The 18,089-nt window shown below is 50.3% G+C and overlaps 1 long non-coding RNA gene across 1 annotated transcript in view; it reads right to left on the bottom strand.

Moving 5' to 3' along the window:
• Positions 1 to 16,694, bottom strand: part of LOC117803046 — a 20,717-nt gene extending 4,023 nt beyond the window's left edge. Inside the window, exons 1-4 of the long non-coding RNA XR_004626620.1 lie at positions 16,377 to 16,694; positions 16,053 to 16,219; positions 3,365 to 3,574; positions 2,215 to 2,421 (exon numbers count right to left, since the gene is read on the bottom strand). This is a non-coding gene — a long non-coding RNA (uncharacterized LOC117803046). The remainder of the gene's footprint in view (positions 1 to 2,214; positions 2,422 to 3,364; positions 3,575 to 16,052; positions 16,220 to 16,376) is intronic.
• Positions 16,695 to 18,089: the final 1,395 nt, after the last annotated feature.

The following is an 18,089-nucleotide window of genomic DNA, read 5'->3' as shown; positions in this document are numbered from 1 at the left end:
CCCTCTGCCTCTGCCTACCACTCTGCCTGCTTGTGCTCTCTCTGTCAAATAAATAAATAAAATCTTTACGAATAAACAAATAAATAAAAAGATACTATAATTTAGCATAACATCTTTGTGACAGTGATTTCTTTTTTTTTTAAGATTTTATTTGTTTATTTGATAGAGAGAGACAGCCAGTGAGAGAGGGAACACAAGCAGGGGGAGTGGGAGAGGAAGAAGCAGGCTCATAGCAGAGAAGCCTCATGTAGGGCTCGATCCCAGAATGCTGGGATCACGCCCTGAGCCGAAGGCAGACGCTTAACGACTGCGCCACCCAGGCGCCCCGTGACAGTGATTTCTTGCCCCCAGAGATCTTTTTCCCCCCTTCTGGTTCAAGAATATGATTTTTTTCCTTCCCCACCCTCAACTCTCTCTCAAATAAATAAAAATATATTATTAAAAATATGATTTTTTTTAAGATTTTATTTTTGGGGCCCCTGGGTGGCTCAGTTGGTTAAGCGTTTGACTCTTCATTTCAGCTCAGTTCATGTTGTCAGTATCATGAGACTGAGCCCAGCCTGGGGCTCTGTGCGGGTGTGGAGACTGCTTAAGATTCTCTCTCTCCCTCTCCCCCTCTCTACCCTCTCTCTCTCTCTCAAAAAAAAAAAAAAAAAAGATTTTATTTTTAAGTAATCTCTACACCCAATGTGGGGCCTGAACCCACAACCCCAAGATTAAGAGTCGCATGCTCTGCTGACTGAGCCAGGCAGGCACGCCAAGAATATGATTTGAAGGTGGTTATTGCTGGAAGATTGACTAGCAGATAAGCAGTTTACGTATGTACTTACCTACTAGTTAGCAGGGAAGTATTCCTCGCAATATAAGATGGAGATTCCTTTTTACAAAAGGCCAAATGACTCTAGCAGTTAGGGATTGGCCAAAACAAGGGCCAGATAGTAAATATTTCAGACTTGGAGGGTCATGTGGTCTCATCGCAGCTGCTTCACTCTGCTATTACAGCGTGAAAACACTGCAGACAATAAATAATCAACAAATGAAGGTGGCCGGGCTCCAGAAGAACTTTACTTACAAAAATAGGCAGTGGGCCAGATCTAGACCAGAGGCTGCGGTTTCCCCGCTCCTGCTCCAGCATTTGATAATCTCAAGTCTTTTGCAATCAGAAGTTGGCAAAGTACTTCGCAGAGTGTGTAATGAACGCCCTCAGATGGGTAAAGAACCAACTGCTGGGAAAGCCCGTTAATAGACCGCAGCAAGGAAGAAAATGCTCTGTCCCAGGTCAGAGAACGATAAGGATCCATTGTACCCGGGCTTGGGGAAAAGTCATTCTGAAATCCGCTCACAATGTAAAAAACTTCAGGAGACACTGAAGTTGAAGGTCAGTATTTGGGTCCTTAGTTGTCATAGAATACACCAAAACACGGGGGTTGAGTCCTAAGAGTTTCATTTCCTTTGTGGGGGAATTCTTCCCTTTGTTTAAAAACAGGATTCCTGAGTGGCGCAGTCGCTTAAGTGTCTGCCTGGGATCGAGCCCCACACTGGGCTCCTTGCTCAGCAGGGAGCCTGCCTCTCCCTCTGCCTGCCGCTCCCCCTCCCTGTGCTCTGTCTCTCTGACAAATAAATAAATAAAATCTCTAAAAGAAAACCACAAACAAAACCCCAAAAATTACCGTTTGCATGTGGTATAGCTGATGGGTGGCAAACTTCCACTGGGTATCAGTACATCTATTTTTTAAAAAGATTTTATGTATTTATTTGAGAGAACATGCTGGGGGGGGGCAGAGGGAGAGGGAGAAGCAGACTCCCCACTGAGCAGAGAGCCCGACATGGGGCTCGATCCCAGGACCCTGAGATCATGACCTGAGCCAAGGGCAGACACCCAACAAACTGAGCCACCCAGGCGCCCCTCAAATTACTTTTAAAAAAACAACAAAATACAACCTGCCATCCCAAGGACATCGAGCCCCAGGACCTCTCACACACTGCTGGCAGGAATGTGAAATGGCACAACCACTTTGGAAATCATTTTAGCAGTTTCTTAAAATGTTAACCCTACACTTACCTATGGCCTAAGTACCTTCCCCCTAGATAAACTCAAGCGTAGGGCCACACAAGTACTCAACACACATGTTCCTTGTAACCATAACAGACAGAATAACGGCTCCCTAAAGATGTCCCTGTCCTAACCCCCGGAACCTCTGATCGTTCCCTTACTCGGCTTTGCAGATCCGAGGATGAAGGTAAAGGTCTTGACATCGGGAGATCATCCTGGGTCATCTGGGCGGGTCCATCATAATCACAAGTCCTCAGAAGAGGGAGGCGGGAGGGTCGCTGGAGGGATGCTCTTTGAAGATGGAGGAAGGGCCGAGAGTCCAGGAATTGTTGATACACTCAACACTTCTGAATCTCAAAAGCTGCAGGCTGAGTGGAAGAGGTCAAAGAGCACGTGACAGGGGAGTCAATTTGCATACAATTCTAGAAAACGTGAAGGGATCTACCGTGACAGATCAGCGGGTGCCTGGGGCTGGGGGGGGGGAAGGAGGGTGACAAAGGGGCCCAAGGGAAGTTGTGGAGGCGGAGGTATATTGACGTGATGATTTCATGGCGTCAAAACACAGCAAACTGTGCATTTTAAACAAGTAGTTTACCCTCCGTCAGTTTTGACCTTAATAAAGCTGTAAAAGAACAATGAAGCCACCTAAGAAAAAGCCAAGACCAGCTCAGGGTGACAGTAGTGTTGAAAGTAGAGCTCCAGTAAGACAATGTCAGAGCCGACCCTTCTCCCAGTCCCAGGGCTCTAATTAATCCAGAAGACTGAGATGTGGGTTTTCAGCCAGTCTCTCTCTTTCTCTCTTTTTTTTTTAAAGGGGAGGAGGGGCAGAGAGAGAGAATCCCAAGCAGGCTCCACGCCCAGCACAGAGCCCCGATTGGGGGCTTGAACTCACGACCCTGAGATTAAGAGTCACAGGCTCCACCGAGTGAACCAGCTGGACGCCCCAGCCAGTCTCTTTAAATGGAGGACCTGAGCCTGGGTGTAGATTGGCCTTGAACATGTCAGGTTATACGATATTCAGCCATCCCAAGTTGCAAAACATGTCAAAATCAAATGTGCAGACAAACCTCTGCAGTTTTCCCAAGAACGTTTAAAGCTGTGTCATCATCTGTTACTTCCCCCCAAATTTCTTTAAACTCCATGATAAATGTTTTGAAGGCTTTTTTTTTTTTTTTTGAGGTTTCTTAATAGCAAAAGCAGAAACGTAAGTACCTTTGGGAAATCTCTGTTCTTCCTGTGGTAACACTGTCTGTAGTGAGAACTGTAACAAAAATAAAAACAACTTGGCAAAGAAGTAAAATGTATTCCTACCCCCTTCTTCTCCTTCTCCTTCTTCTCTTTCTTCTTCTTTTTGTAATGTTTTTTCTTCATCAGCAAGTATTAGTGGAGGTCCGGGCAGAAAGGGTGGCTAAGCGCACATCCCGGGACAGAGGAGGCAGCCCAGCACGCACACGGGCAGGTGGGGGCGACAGGTGTTTTCAGCAGGTCTCGGCTTCATGGCATCTGCCAGATTCTGCAGAACTAATGAAAGACCAAAGCACTACTTGTTAATTTTTGTGAGTCTCCAAAGCAAAGACAAACTGGGGAATCTACGGTCTCAGCAGTAAAGTGAGTCATTTAATAAAAACAATGATTCATGGAAAAAACAAACCCAACTGTGGGAGAATAATTATGGACAGAGCAGCTGGATCCTGGGATGTGGTTATTGAGATAGCAAAATAAAAATCACTCAGTGTATCACTCCTGGGGAAGAAATGAAGCCAGGAGTACACAACATACAGTTTATTTTATTTAGTTAGTTATTTTTAAGTAGCCCCAACGTGGGGCTTGAACTTACAACCCTGAGATCAAGACCTGAGCTCAGATCAAGAGCTGGATACTCAACGGACTCCGCCAGCCAGGCGCCCCCTTATTTTTTTTTTAAGTAAACTGTACCCCTGATGTGGGGCTTGAACTCGTCACCCTGAGATGAACAGCTTCATGCTGTACTGACCGAGCCAGCCCGGTGCCCCCAAAGTATAGTATAAATAGTAGAATCTTCCAGTGATTTTCAATAAGGAAGGGAATGGTCATAAAAATGTTTGCCCTATAGAAAAGGTCATTGGTTATCTCAAGGCAAAGAGTATACATGGACTACTCTAACTTAAACATGAATTTTGCGTTTTTCTTTTACAAAAAGTTGCATGTTTCAAATTTATTGGCCTTTTCGGCGATGACAAGTAGCTCTCGGTAATGTGCTCCCAACAGATCTGTCATAAGAAACACACACACACCCACACGCTATCTGCACTTTGTGGAGGAAGGGCCAATTCACCAGAGAATGGCACAAAAGTTACTTTTGAACAAATTTTTGCTACAGAGAGGGCATTATGAAAAACGGACGTTTGGAATATTTCTAGCATTACATGATTGGGTCACATAGAAGGGCTCTTCTATCTGCAAATTTAAATAACTTGGAAACAGAGTTTTCTAATCTGTTTAAAAATTTTCCAAATGGGCATCTGGGTGGCTCAGTCGGCTAAGCATCTGCCTTCGGCTCGGGTCATGATGTCAGAGTCCCGGGATCGAGTCCCGCATCAGGCTCCCTGCTCAGTGGGGGTCTGCTTCTCTCCCCTCCTCACCCTAGTCTTGTGCTTTTTCACTCTCTCTTTCTCTCAAATAAATAACTAAAATCTTTTAAAAAAATAAGAATCTTCCAAACACAGAATTTAAAAGGATTTTTGATGTACTTGTTAATGACATAAAAATACCCCTTTTCAGTTTGTCAGGACAATTAGCAGACGTTGTGGAAAATGAACCTTTCTTGAGTCAAAACCAGGTACTCGGCATTGGCATCTGCCCATCTTACAGAGAGACTCCCGGACCTCGGTCTCTTGAGACAATAAAACACCTTCTTCTCCCAAATTGTCTTACACGCACTCACACACACACACACACACACACACACACACACACACACCCTCCAAACTGGAGCCCCACGGAAGCCTCTAGGTCCAACTCCTAATTTACAGGAAAAGCAAAGCACAAAGGCACGTACCAAAGTCTATCCAGAGGGTGTAGTCAGCTCCCTGCAACCGTGGGAAATTCTCAGGACAAACGGCCATGTCTCTCCAACAAATTGCAAAGTGGAGGGGGGGTGCGTGTTATGGATTGAACTGTGACCCCCAAACTCATAAATAGAAGCCCTCACCTCCCAACATGACTGTGTTTGGAGATGGGGGTTGGGAGGAGGAGATCAAGGTTACAGGAGGTCAGAGGGTGGGACAAAGCGGGAAGGCTGGAGCCAGGAAGGGAGGGTTGCCTGAAACCAACCCTGCTGAGCCTTGATGGCGGACCCCAGGACGGTCAGCAAATGTGGTATTCTGTTCCTGCAGCCCAGACACACTCACACAGAAGTGGGGCTGCGGTGGGGCTGCGCTGGGGAGGAGGGAGATGAAGGGGGACCCTCCAGACTAAGAGACACTTAAAACCCTACCAGTCAGTTATGTAATACTTTACCATATAAGTAAAACCAAAATGATTAATCCTCGTCACCATTGTCTTGGACAATTTCTGATACTGGTGAGATAACAGGGAATCTGAACACACTGGGTGTCGGATGATAGTAAGGAATTCTTATTTTCAGGTGTGAGACTGTGTGTGTTTTTAAAAGGGTCCTGATCTTGGAGGGCTGCAGATAGAATTATTTGCAGGTGAAATGATACGAGGGTGGGGGGTTGTTGTAGGATAACGTGGTGGGGGTCACCTGGCTGGCTCAGTGCTAGAGCATGCAGCTCTCAATCTCAGGTCAGGTTCGTGAGTTCAAGCCCCACGTTGGGCATGAGCCTACTTAAAAAAAAAAAAAAAAAAGAATATCGTGGGAACGAGGGAGTGAATGGCTGCAGGTTGACCGCAGGGCTGGGCACTGGGTCAGACAGAGCTTTGTTACACTTCTCCGTCTGATTCTGAATATGTTCTTAATTCTGCATAATGCAGAGTTAAAAAAAAAACACCAAAGTTAAGCCAAAGGTAACCATAAACTTTCATGTAATTGTAGATGGAATTGACAAAAAAAACCTGTGCCTTGGTTTGCTGGTCTTAGCAAGGATGTTCTTCCTCTTAGACCTACGTGTCCTAACGAAGTGTCTTTCCCAGCTGTCAAGAATATTAAGGCTGAGGGGCGCCTGGGTGGCACAGCAGTTAAGCGTCTGCCTTCTGCTCAGGGCGTGATCCCGGCATTATGGGATCGAGCCCCACATCAGGCTCCTCTGCTATGAGCCTGCTTCTTCCTCTCCCACTCCCCCTGCTTGTGTTCCCTCTCTCGCTGGCTGTCTCTATCTCTGTCGAATAAATAAATAAAATCTTTAAAAAAAAAGAATATTAAGGCCAAGTGTTGAAATGAACTGAATTGTTTGGAATAACTCTATAAAAGTATTAAGCCAAGATTTTCAAAAGATGAAGTGTATTATTACATTTCTTATTAAAATATTAATACTGTTTCAGAGAGCCCACATATATTTGTATGAGCTGTAAAGAAAATTAAATGCAAAGTGCTTTTTAATAATACTATTTATTGGGGCAGGGGCACCTGAGTGACTCAGTCAGTTAAGTGTCTGACTCCTGATTTCAGCTCAGGTCTCGATCCCAGGGTCATGAGTTCAAGGCCCATGTTGGGCTCCACACTGGGCTGGGGCATACTTAAAAAAAATACTATTTATGTTATCCCACTCTTTAAACTTTATTTTTTGTGTGTGTGTGGGTTATACAATATATCATATTAATATGGTCAAGAGTTTCCTCTAAGACATGCCCCTGGGAGGAGAGGAGCCCACAGTGCCACCGTTCTAGAACAGCAGGTCGGGCTGCCTGGCCGTCCGCCATCAGTGACTCAAGCCTTTCAAGTGTGAAGGCTTTGGGGCGCTGCCCAAAGTCCGACCTCACTCCACAGCTGGGATCGGCGCTGTCTGCCGCCCCCCACTCAGGCACTTGGGTGTGGGTTTAAACAACCACAAGCCCGCACGGCTGGCTAAGTGACTGGCATCCCCCGCTTTCCCCCCTGTCTGTAGCAGAGACGCACACACCTTAGTCTCCTGCCCAAACCCAGGACCAGGTAGAACTAGTAGGGTCCAGCCCCAGGTCAAGCTCAGGCTCTGCAGGGCACGGGGACAAGGAAGGGTGACGCTTTTGCCACTTCTCCACGTTGTGGGGCAGGTGTAGCCAGAGCGGTTAGGCAAGAGCAAGAAGCCGAAAGCACCCACATTGGAAAGGAAGAAGTAAAACCATCTGTTTGCAGATGACATGATCTTATACGTAGAGAGCCCTCAGGAAACCACACACACGTGCACGGACACACACACACACACACACACTGTTAGCGCCAATAAATGCATTCAGCAAAGTTGCAGGGCACAAAAGCAATATACAGGCAGCAGTTGTGTTTCTGTACGATAGCAATGAAGGATCTGAAAAGGGAATAAAGAAAGCAGTAATTTATGTATAACAGCATGAAAAGAAGAAAATACGTAGGAATAGCTTTAGCCAAGGAAGTGGGTGAGACTCACACACTGACTGCTATGCGACATTGCCGAGATGGAAGGAGAACGAAAGAAATGGAAAGACTGGGTGTTCATGGATAGTAAGACTTCAGTATTGTTAAGATGACAATACTAGCTGGGGCGCCCGGCTGGCTCAAGTCAGTGGAACGCACGCCTCTTGATCTGGGGGTTGTGGGTTCGAGCCTCATGTTGGGCGTAGAGATTACTTGAAAATCTTAAAAAAAAGATGATAACACTACCCAAAGCAATCTACTGATTCAATGTAATCCCTGTCAAAATCTCAATGGTATTTTTGTAGAAATGGAAAAATCCATCCTTTTTCTGTCCTAAAATTCATACGGAATTTCCAGGGACGTGGAATAGCCAAAACGATCTTGAAAAAGAAGAACAAATCGGAGGGCTCACATTTCCTGATTTCAGAACTTACCACAAAGCCCAATAATCGAAGCAGGTAACACTGCGGTAAGGGTCAGACACACAGACCAATGGAGTAGAATTGAGAACCCAGAAAGAAACCCTCACATCTATGGTCACTTGAGGGTGTTTTTTGTTTTGTTTTGTTTTTTAAGATTTTCCTATTTATTCATGAGGGGGGAGGGTAAGAGGAGCAGAGGGAGAGGAAGAAGCAGACTCCTCGCTGAGCACAAGCCTGACATGTAACTCGATTTCAGGACCCTGAGATCATGACCTGAGCTGAAACCAAGAGTCAGATGCTTCACCGGCTGAGCCACCCAGGCAATCCATGGTCAACTGAGTTTTAGCAAAGATGCCAAGACCATCTGATGGGGAAGAGACGGTCTCTTCAACAAATGGTTCTGGGAAAACTGGTTCTCCACATGCGAAAGAATTCATTTGGACCTTTACCTCACACCATATCCAAAAATTAACTCAGAATGGATTGAAGACCTAAATTTAAGAGCCAAAACTACAAAACTCACAGAGCAAAATGCAAGAGAAAATCTGCATGACCTTGGATTTGGCGATGGTTTCTTAAAAGACACCAAAAGCACAGGCAACAAAAGAAAAAACAGATGAACTGAGCCTCATGAAAATTAAAACCTTTCGTGCATCAAAGGACATTATCGAGAGAATGAAAAGGCAACTCACAAAATGAAAGAAAATATTTGCAAATCACATACCTGATAGGGACTTCATATCCAGAATATATTTAAGAACGCTTATAACTCAATTTATTATTTTTTTAAGTAGGCTCCATGCTCAATGTGGGGCTTGAACTCATGACCTTGAGATCAAGAGTCACATGCGCTACGGTCTGAGCCAGCCAGGCGACCCTAAGGACACTGATACCTCAACAACAAAAAGACAAGCAACTCAATCTTAAAATGGGCAAAGGGCTCGAATGGACGTTCTCCCAAATAAGATACACAGACGGCCGATAAGCACACGCGAAGATGCTCGTCATTGGTCGTTATGGAAACACGAATCAAAACCCCAATGAGTTTGCCACTTCACCTCTACTAGGATGGCTAGAATTTCAAAAATGGAAAATAACAAGTGCTGGTGAGCGTGCAGAGAAATCAGGACTCTTGTCCATCAGTGCAGAATGTTCCCAGTTGCACTAGGGAGGCAGGCGTGGCCTCCAGGTCACAAACTCAGGTGCAGGTAACACAACAGCTCCTGGAAGGCCCCTAGCGGGCATCTCTGGCTGCTGTCCCTGGGAGGCTTCCCGTATTTAAAAAATGTATTTTATTATTTTTTCAAGTAATCTCTACACCCAACACAGGGCTCGAACTCACAATCCCGAGACCAAGAGCCACATGCTCTGCTGACCGAGCCAGCCAGTGCCCCAAGGGAGGCTTACCTTTCACAGCATACTTTTTTGTTCTTTGAGTTGTTCTCTCTTCTTATATAAATATGTTACCTTTTCCAAAATTGCAAAAATTATATCCATCTCTTTGTCCATGCACCCTCCCTCAAGTCCACCCATTCACATACCCATCCATCCATCCATCCATCCATCCGTCCATCCATCCATCCGTCCATCCATCCATCCATCATACAAATACTTGTCAAACACCAACTACGTCCCAGGCCCTGTTCTAGGCACTGAGGACACAGCAGAGAGCAAAGCAGACAGAAATCCCTGCCTGCACAGAGCTGGCATTTGGGAAGGGGAGAAAGACAGTAAAAAAGGAAACAGAGAAACTCGCAATGTCAGGTAATGACAGGGTGTAAAGGTAACTGTGAGGCAGGCGGGTGGTGGTGGAGTTGGTGCTCAGGACCCTCAGCAACATTTGAGCTGAGCCCTGATTCAAGGGAGGTTTGAGCCTTGTGAAAATCTGGAGTAAGAACAAGAAAAAGCCCTAGGTTCAGACTTCGCCTTCCTCTATTTTTTTCTTTGTTAATTCTGAAACTACTTTTTTAAAAGATTGATTTATTCATTTTAGAGAGAGAGGGAGGGAGAGAGAGAGAATGAATGGGAAGAACAGAGGGAGAGGAAGAGAGAATCTCAAGCAGACGCCGTGCTGAGCACAGAGCCAGACCTGGGGCTCAATTCCAGGATGCTGGTATCATGACCTGAGCCTAAACTAAGAGTCAGACGCTTAACCTACGGAGCCACCCAGGCGCCCCCCACCCCTTAAACCTACTCCCTGTCTTTGGAGCACCGAAGGGCCGGTGTCAGTGTCCCGGGGCTGCTTTAGGATGAAGTACCACAAAGCGGGTGGGCTAGAAAATCAGAAATGTATCGTCGCGCAGTTCTGGGGCCGGAAGTCTGAAATCAAGGTGCTGGCAGAGTCATGCTCCCTCCGACGTGCCAGGGAAGGAAGCGCTCCAGGCCTCGCGGGGCTTCTGGTCTCCTGGCTTCTACACGCATCCCTCCGACCCTCCAATTCCTTGTCCTCACACGGTGTCCCCCTGTCTCTTCACATCTTCTTCCCTCTGTGTGTCTCTGGTTCTGTGTCCCCATCTCCCCTTTTGATAAGGACGCGGTCATATTGGCTTAGGGCCCTAGTGACCTCACCCTCACTCGGTCACGCCCGTAAAACACCTTTCTCGAATAAACTCACATCCTCAGGTCCAGGGGTTAGCGCTCCTGCACATCTGGTGTAGGGGAGCGCAATTCACCCCACAGCCGCTGTAGCAAAGACAACCCAGGGGCAACGGTCCCGTCGAGCCTTCAGCTCCTGGAGCTTTGCCTTTGCCACCTGCCTTCCTCGGGCCAAAGGCCGGATCCCACCCCCCATTAAACACCGGCCGAGTCGGAGGGAGATGCTCGGGACCAGGCCCGGGGGGAAGGGCTCTTTCTGAGCCCCCCCGCCTGGGCTAGCCAGGGGTCCTACGCAGCACACATTCCACGGGTTCCAGATGAGAGGAAGATGGGCAGCTGCCTCAGGTTACAGACGGGAAACTGAGGCCCAGGGGCCAAGGCTGACCTCAGAGGAGCATAGAGGGCGCCAGGATGACATTGGGGCCTGAACTCTGCCACACTCAGCTTAGACGTCCCCGCTCTAGAAGGCTTCACGGACTACTTAGGCCAAGGCCCCTCGTGGTGTGTCCCGCTGCACTGAGCACGCCCCGCCCCGCACCCCAGCCCTCTCTGCGCCCGTGGCCTCCTGCCGCGTCCTCACCTCCCAGACCTGGGCACGGATCTCTCCCTCACTCCTCAGTTTTCCCCTCAGAGGAGTCTACCCGTCTAAGTCCAAGCCTCCTCCTGGCGCTTTCCATCCCCTCTCGGCGGTGTTTGTTGTTGGAAGGCAGGGAGCCAGCCCCGGGGGGGGGGGGCAGAGGGCCTCAGGCCTTGGGGTGGCCTGTCCGCTGGAGGAACGGGAGTCCGGCTGGCGGGACAGGGAGGCCTCCACCGGAGAAATGGCCTGGGTCTGCGTGGGTGAGACTCTCCCCCGAAGCCGCGTGACAGAGGGGTCCCCTCTCTGCAGCAACGCGGCAGGGCACTCGAGCCTGCTCCACGGAATCTACGGAATCACAGCCCCCTGTGCTCCGTGGGCTCTACTCCTGTGTGGCCCATGCTCCCTGGTCCTGACGTTCTCGACAGCTCCAGAGACAGCGGGGGTTTTGCTGGGCTGGGGGAATGGCAGAGAGGCCGAATGCCGATCCTTCCCAGGGGAGGCGCCCCCCCGGGAATCCTCGGCCTGTGGGAGCAGGAGGTGCCAGGAGGCCGGGAGAGGACAGGCGGGGGCGGCTGTGGGCAAATGTGCCGCTCTGGAAGCCTTGGAAAGGGACCCTTGGGGACTCCGGGCCTTGCCGTCTCTGCGTCTGTCAGGGACCCTGGCTGGAGGGAATCGTACGGCCCCTGGGAGCTGGTGGGCAGGCCCGTGGTCACCGCCGCTTCCTGCATGCCTGCTCCTATGCCTGGCCTTCTAGACCTCCCATCCCATTGGCAGATGAGGTCTCTGAAGATCACGGAGGTTGTTAAAGGCAACAGGACCCAGGATAGAACATGACAAAGGTCATTGCTGCCAAATCAGGCTGTCCTGTCCTATGAGCTTCAAAAGGAAGGGAATGGGTCTCCTCCCTCTTGGCTTGTCCTCCTGTGCATCCCATGGGCTGTGAACTTAAGTTGATCAGAAAGGACACGTTTTGGGCTCTTTGGGGCGCCGAAGCAGTGAAGCCCACACAAACTGGGCCGGTAGCCCCTGCAATGACCACCTTTGCCCACTAGAGAGCACTGCGGGACAGAAACCCAGTCCAGGCCAGACCAACTCGCTGTCGGCTGGGACCAGCACCTGATGCCAAGGTGACAGTGTGAAGGAGCTGTCATTCCCAAGACGGGCCCTCTGTGACAACTACCTCCTTAGGTCTCCCCTGCAGATCCAGGACTAGGTGCTCTTCGGACCCCCACTTTACAGATTAAGAAACTAAGGCCAGTGTTGTTCTATGATTTGTCCCAAGTCACCAAGCAACAAGTGGGGGAGCTCGAGCGCCTACTCAGCTCTGACCCCAGAGCCCCAGCTGTTGACCCCCTGACCTCCGTGCCTGTGCTTTTTGGCTCTGTCTTTCCTCCTGGGTCCCTTCAAGATGGTCTCCTTAACCTCAGTGGGATTTGGCCAGGCTTGCTCAGTGGTGGGGAGGGGACTCAAGAATTCACAACAGTCACGGCAGTGAGAGGCAGGGACATGGGGGGCAGGCAAGAGGGCCTGGGGACAGAGCTGGGGCTGTGGGCCCAGCCGGGGACATGAGGAGGGAGATTCCAGGCCACAGGCTCCCTGGCAGGGCCGGGCCCCCTGGGAGCCCGCCAGGATTATTAATACCCTGCTGAGTCAGGGGGCTCTTGAGTTTCCACATCACAAGACTCGGGCTGAGCACGGCAGGAATATTCTTGACTCCCCGATGCCCTATCTCTCCCTCCTGCGCTGCCCGCGTCAGGCCGGAAGCCCCACCGCTCCGAGCTGCCCTGTGGCCTGGGGACAGGTGTCCTGACAGTGGAGACGAGAACTCCCTCGGGGCTGTAGTCAGGCAGTGCTCCTAAACGGCTTGGCCCACAGGAGGGGCGAAGAAGCAGGAGCCGTTCCTCCAGAGAATGCTTTCTTGGGGGCTTCCTGTGTGCCCAGCCCTGTCCTGGTCACTGGGGGGTCCCAGAGCGGGGGCAACACAGTCAGGCACCTCAGGGTCTGTCCACACAGGACCCCCGGCCAGCAGCCATAGCTGTTGGCCTCAGCCGGGGACTGACGGAAGCTAGTCTTACCCTGAACTCTCCTGGACACGTGGAACTGGGTTCCGTCGTCCCTGGTCCTATGGGGTGGGCACTGGCTGAAGGGAAGGGCAGCGGAATTGCGGGGGGGATGAGGAGGGTCCATGCGGTGGTGACCATGACAACGGAGGGGGCCAGAGTGAAAAGGACAAAATAAGGCGGACACACCAAAAGACAGCTGCCCAGCAGGGAGGCCTACTGGTTCTCAGCCCTCAGCACCCCTTCCCATCCCAGCTCTACCCCCATGCAACACCCATGTTGTGCTGCGGACCTCGACGTGGCCCTACGCAGGCCGGTGGAGCTAGGACCACCTCAGACCACCAGGCCCTCAGACTTCCCAAGTCATGGTCTAAAAACTGTTTACCGAGGACGTCCCAGGCTCCAGGGCCTGGCCTGAGACACACACCTCACCGACTCAGCTCCTCAGGTCCGTTCTCCCATTTTACACATGAGGACACTGAGGCCCACAAGGGAAAGTCACAGGCCACTAAGTGACAGAGCCAGGCCTCTAGGCCATGTGTGGCTGACCCCAGAGCCCTTACTCTTTTTCTCGTTTTCTCTTTTTAAGATTTAATTATTTATTTAGAGTGAGAGCAAGCAGACGCTCCACTGCGGGCAGAGCCTGATGTGGGGCTCGATCCCAGGACCCCGAGATCATGACCTGAGCCGACACCAAGAGTCAGATGCTTAACTGACTGAGCCTCCCAGGCGCCCCGCAAATTCCCCCTTTAACCACCTCCCCCACGAGGCCGTGATCCCTGCGCAGGAAACCTGCAACGCGGCCCCTCCTCACTGCCTGCGCACAGCTTGTGTTGGTGGGGCTGCAGCTCTGAGGCCCTGGCGACTAAGCCCTTATCAGCCAGCTCCATGTGTCCCAGAGCCCATGACAGGCAGCCGCCCGCCCAGCCCCTCACAAGTCCCGTTATCAGGGCACACATTCCAACGGGGCCTCTCCTCAAGGAAGGGAAGATAAAGCCTGCCACTTTCCGGCCCTTCTTCAGAGTTTTGTCAAGTGGCGAGGGGGTGCTCTGGGGGCAGGAAGGGGGTTCTGGAAATAGGAAGACTGGGCATTCTGCTTGTTTCTTCAGCCAGCTTGGGAAAACACCAGGGGCACAGCCGATGGGCCCTGGGGCCTAGAACCCAATCCTCCTCAGAGGGGAACCCCAGGCTGGGGTGCTGAGCAGGGAGGGACAACTGTTTCCTTGGAAGCCAGGGACCCAAAGAGCCAGGATGTGGCTGGTGAAGAGGGCCAGGTCTCAGCCAGGGGCTGGTGGATTCTTCTGGAAGGGTCTCGAAGCACCCAGCTTCTTTACCTGCCTGCCTGCCTCACGAAGCCTCGATATTCTCACCCTTCCATTACTGATACTACAAGTCGCACGTCTTGGGGCTGTGGGGTAGAAATACGGCAGTGCGTGTGGAGTCCTCACACACAGCCTGGCCCCAGGCAGGCATGGCTGCAAAGCTCTCTGTGGGCCTCACACCCGCGTTTGCTCAGCACTGGCCAAGCGGCCGGCACATGCCCACCTCTCTACTTAGATAAGCACTCTAGAAATAAGACATGAGGGTTATACCCATGGCACGGATGACAAAAATGAGGCCTAGACCCAGGGGTTGGCTTGTCTGGGGTCATGCAGCTCTCGGTGGAAGAACCAGGGTTCGATCCCAGTCGGTCTGACCTCGCCGTGTAGGCTCTGGGTCGCCGCGGTCCCACCCGTTCAGGTGAATTCACCTACCACCTTGTCTACATAGCAGGTGGTCCGATGCTCCAGAGGTCCCACCTGGGCCCAGGTTCCTATGGCAACAGTGCTGCGGGGGGGGGAATACCCCCACCCCCCAGCAACAGCTGTGTGGGACCTGGGGGTGGCGGGCTGGCTTCGGGCTCCAGCTCTAAGCCTGGAGTGGACTTACTGACGACAAGCAGAAACAAAGCCAACTGTCTCTGCAAAAAAATGGCACGGCCACGTAAGGCCCCCCGGGGTGCTCACAGACTGCGATGACTGACATGCTGAGGGGAAGTCAGGAGCACGCACACTCAAGGACTGGGGCCTGGGGACGGAACCAGACCCAGAACCAGAAAGCCAGCATGCCACCCACATACTGAGATCAAGGGCACACCACCAGGGAGCGGGCAAAAAGGAGCCATCAGGAAAGGACAGATTTAAAAGGCAAATTGGGGGGTGGGGCGCCTGGCAGGCTCAGTCCGTGGAGCATGCGACTCTTGATCCTGGAGTTGTGAGTTCGAGCCCCACGTTGGGGGTAGAGATGAACTTAAAAAAAAAAAGAGTCTACTGAAATACGAGAATTAGGCAGAAAATGATGCCATTTCATGAAAAGACAAATAAGAGATATGCATGCTAAAGATAAGGAGGTCTGGTAGCGTAAAGATGCCAAGAAATTCAGGTCAGCCACCTCGTGATTCTGGGACCTTCTCTTTGTGAACCGAGCAAGTAAGGACAAAAGGAGCCAGCTTGGGGGGTTGGGTAAGTGTCAACAATGGTATCTTTGGTGGGATTTTATCAGTGGAAGCTACTGTTATCATGCATGTCTGGGGTAACCCAGACATGGAGACAGGGGCAGGGGGTTCACTTGGCTTTCTCCCCCATATCCTGGGGTGGGGGTCGGAAACGAGGACTGGTCTGGTCTGTGAGCCTGCTCAGCCCCACTCTGGTTAAACTGCATGCCCTTCATTTCCATGACCTTTCCGACAACCTCCTGTCTGCACCCGACTGTGTTGGTTACAAGTAACAGAAACCCATCTCCATCCCACTGCAGACAAAAAGAGACTTGATCCACTCACCCACCAGAGACGACCAGAAACTGGTGCAGCCAATTCTCAAAACGATCCCATTCATCCCATGTTAGAGGTGCCGACACCGAGGCTCTGAGTAGTCAAGAGACTTGCCCCATGTGGCGCAGACCCTGATGGGAAGTTGGCGCTGCAGCCCCGTCCTGCTGACCCAGAGCCTGGTTTGGGTTCATCCGCAGGAGGAAACACCACTGAATTAACAGCCAATGACTCCGGCAGCCAGCCGCAGGACTTGCGCAAACAGAATAAACACAAACCGGTTTCCCTCCTCCTCCCCCACAGCAGGGTGGTAGAATTAGTGGTAGAATTAGGTACCTGGGCCTTTCTGAGCCAGCTGGGGCGATGAATCCTGGGACTCTTGCTAAAGGCTCAGAGCTTGGGTCACATCCCAGCTGGACTTCACTGATTTTTCCAGCTGAGGGTCCTGGAGGTCAGGGTTGCTGCTTCTCAACTTTGGCTGTCCTGGAGTCACCTGGGGAGCTTAAAAAAAAAAATCATCTTGTGGAGACCACACCCCAGGCCAATGACATCATAACCTCTGCAGGTGGGTTTTCTTATTCCTTTAAATGATTGAAAGCTGTGGCTCTGCCCTATTCCCCATGCCCTAAGAGAGGCCACCTGCTTCCAGGGACGTTTTACTTCTGTCCGGCAGGCAGCGAGAGCTTGCTCTTAGCATGTCAAGCTGCAGATAAGCACAGGGGAGGGCCGCTCAGCACACTTCGGGTTCCTGAACAAGGAAGGGGCAGATGACAGGTACAGGTAACTCACAAAGAAGAAAAACAAATGCAACAGCTAACAGCGCCTGAGAAAATGTTCGGTCTGTGGATGAATTTGCCTGAGGTGCCACTGCAAAGTCCCCCACACCAGCTGTCTAAGACAACAGAAGTAACAGTAGTACACGTACCATTTCTTGTTTCTAACCTTAGAGAGAAGGCTGTGACTGTTCCCGCATTTATCAGGCCAAGGTAGTTCCATTTCTGAATTGCTGAGAATTTGTTAGCATGAATTTATGTTGCACTCTTACAAATACCAGATCTTTCAGCATCTGTTAAGATGATCCTGTGGTTTTCACTTCTTTAATCAGTTCTTGTGTTAAATGACACCGATTGATTTTTCTAATAGTAAACCATCACTTGCAGTCTTGGGATACAGCTAATTTCATCATGCATATGATATCTTTTTAGACACTGTTGTATTTGGCTCATGTTTTAGTTGTATTTGTTTTATGTTTTACCTTTACATTCATGAGTGAAAGATGTCTGTAATCTTCGTTTCTTGTGTGGTTCTTGGCTGGTGTAGTTATCCAGGTTAGACTGGACTAGTAGAGAGAGTCCCTCCTTATCTGTCCTCTGCAGTAGTTTACATAATACTAGAAGGATCTTCTCCTTAAAGGTTTGGTAGGATTCACCTGTCAGTCATCCAATCTTGGTGTTGTCTGTCATTGTTCCATTCCTTAACACAATCCTTGAATAAAAGATTTAATTTTAAGATTTTATTTATTTATTTGACAGAGATAGAGACAGCCAGCGAGAGAGGGAACACAAGCAGGGGGAGTGGGAGAGGAAGAAGCAGGCTCATAGCAGAGGAGCCTGATGTGGGGCTCGATCCCAGAACACCAGGATCACGCCCTGAGCCGAAGGCAGACGCTTAACCGCTGTGCCACGAGGCGCCCCTGGTATAATTCTTTTATCCTGCTAGACAAAGGGTAAGTTGATGAAACTTCTCTAGTGATCCATTTGGTAACACTCACCAAAAACCTTTTATCTCTTTAAAGATTTATTTATTTATTTGAGAGAGAGAGAGAGAGAGAGAGGGAGGGAGCAAGCAGGGGGAGGGGCAGAGGGAGAGGGAGAGAAGCAGACTCCCTGCTGAACAGGGACCCTGACAACGAGGGGCTCGATCCCAGGACCCTGAGATCATGACCTGAGTTGAAATCAAGAGTTGGACACCAACCAACCCAGGTGTCCCCCCACCAAAAAAACTTTTAAAGAAACACACACACACACACACGCATGCACACTCACTCCT

This window comes from Ailuropoda melanoleuca, chromosome 7 (genome assembly GCF_002007445.2).
Source record: "Ailuropoda melanoleuca isolate Jingjing chromosome 7, ASM200744v2, whole genome shotgun sequence".
NCBI classification, from domain to species: Eukaryota; Metazoa; Chordata; class Mammalia; order Carnivora; family Ursidae; genus Ailuropoda; species Ailuropoda melanoleuca.
The sequence above is the reverse complement of the archived record's forward strand: the minus strand, read 5'-3'. Positions and strand labels throughout refer to the sequence as shown.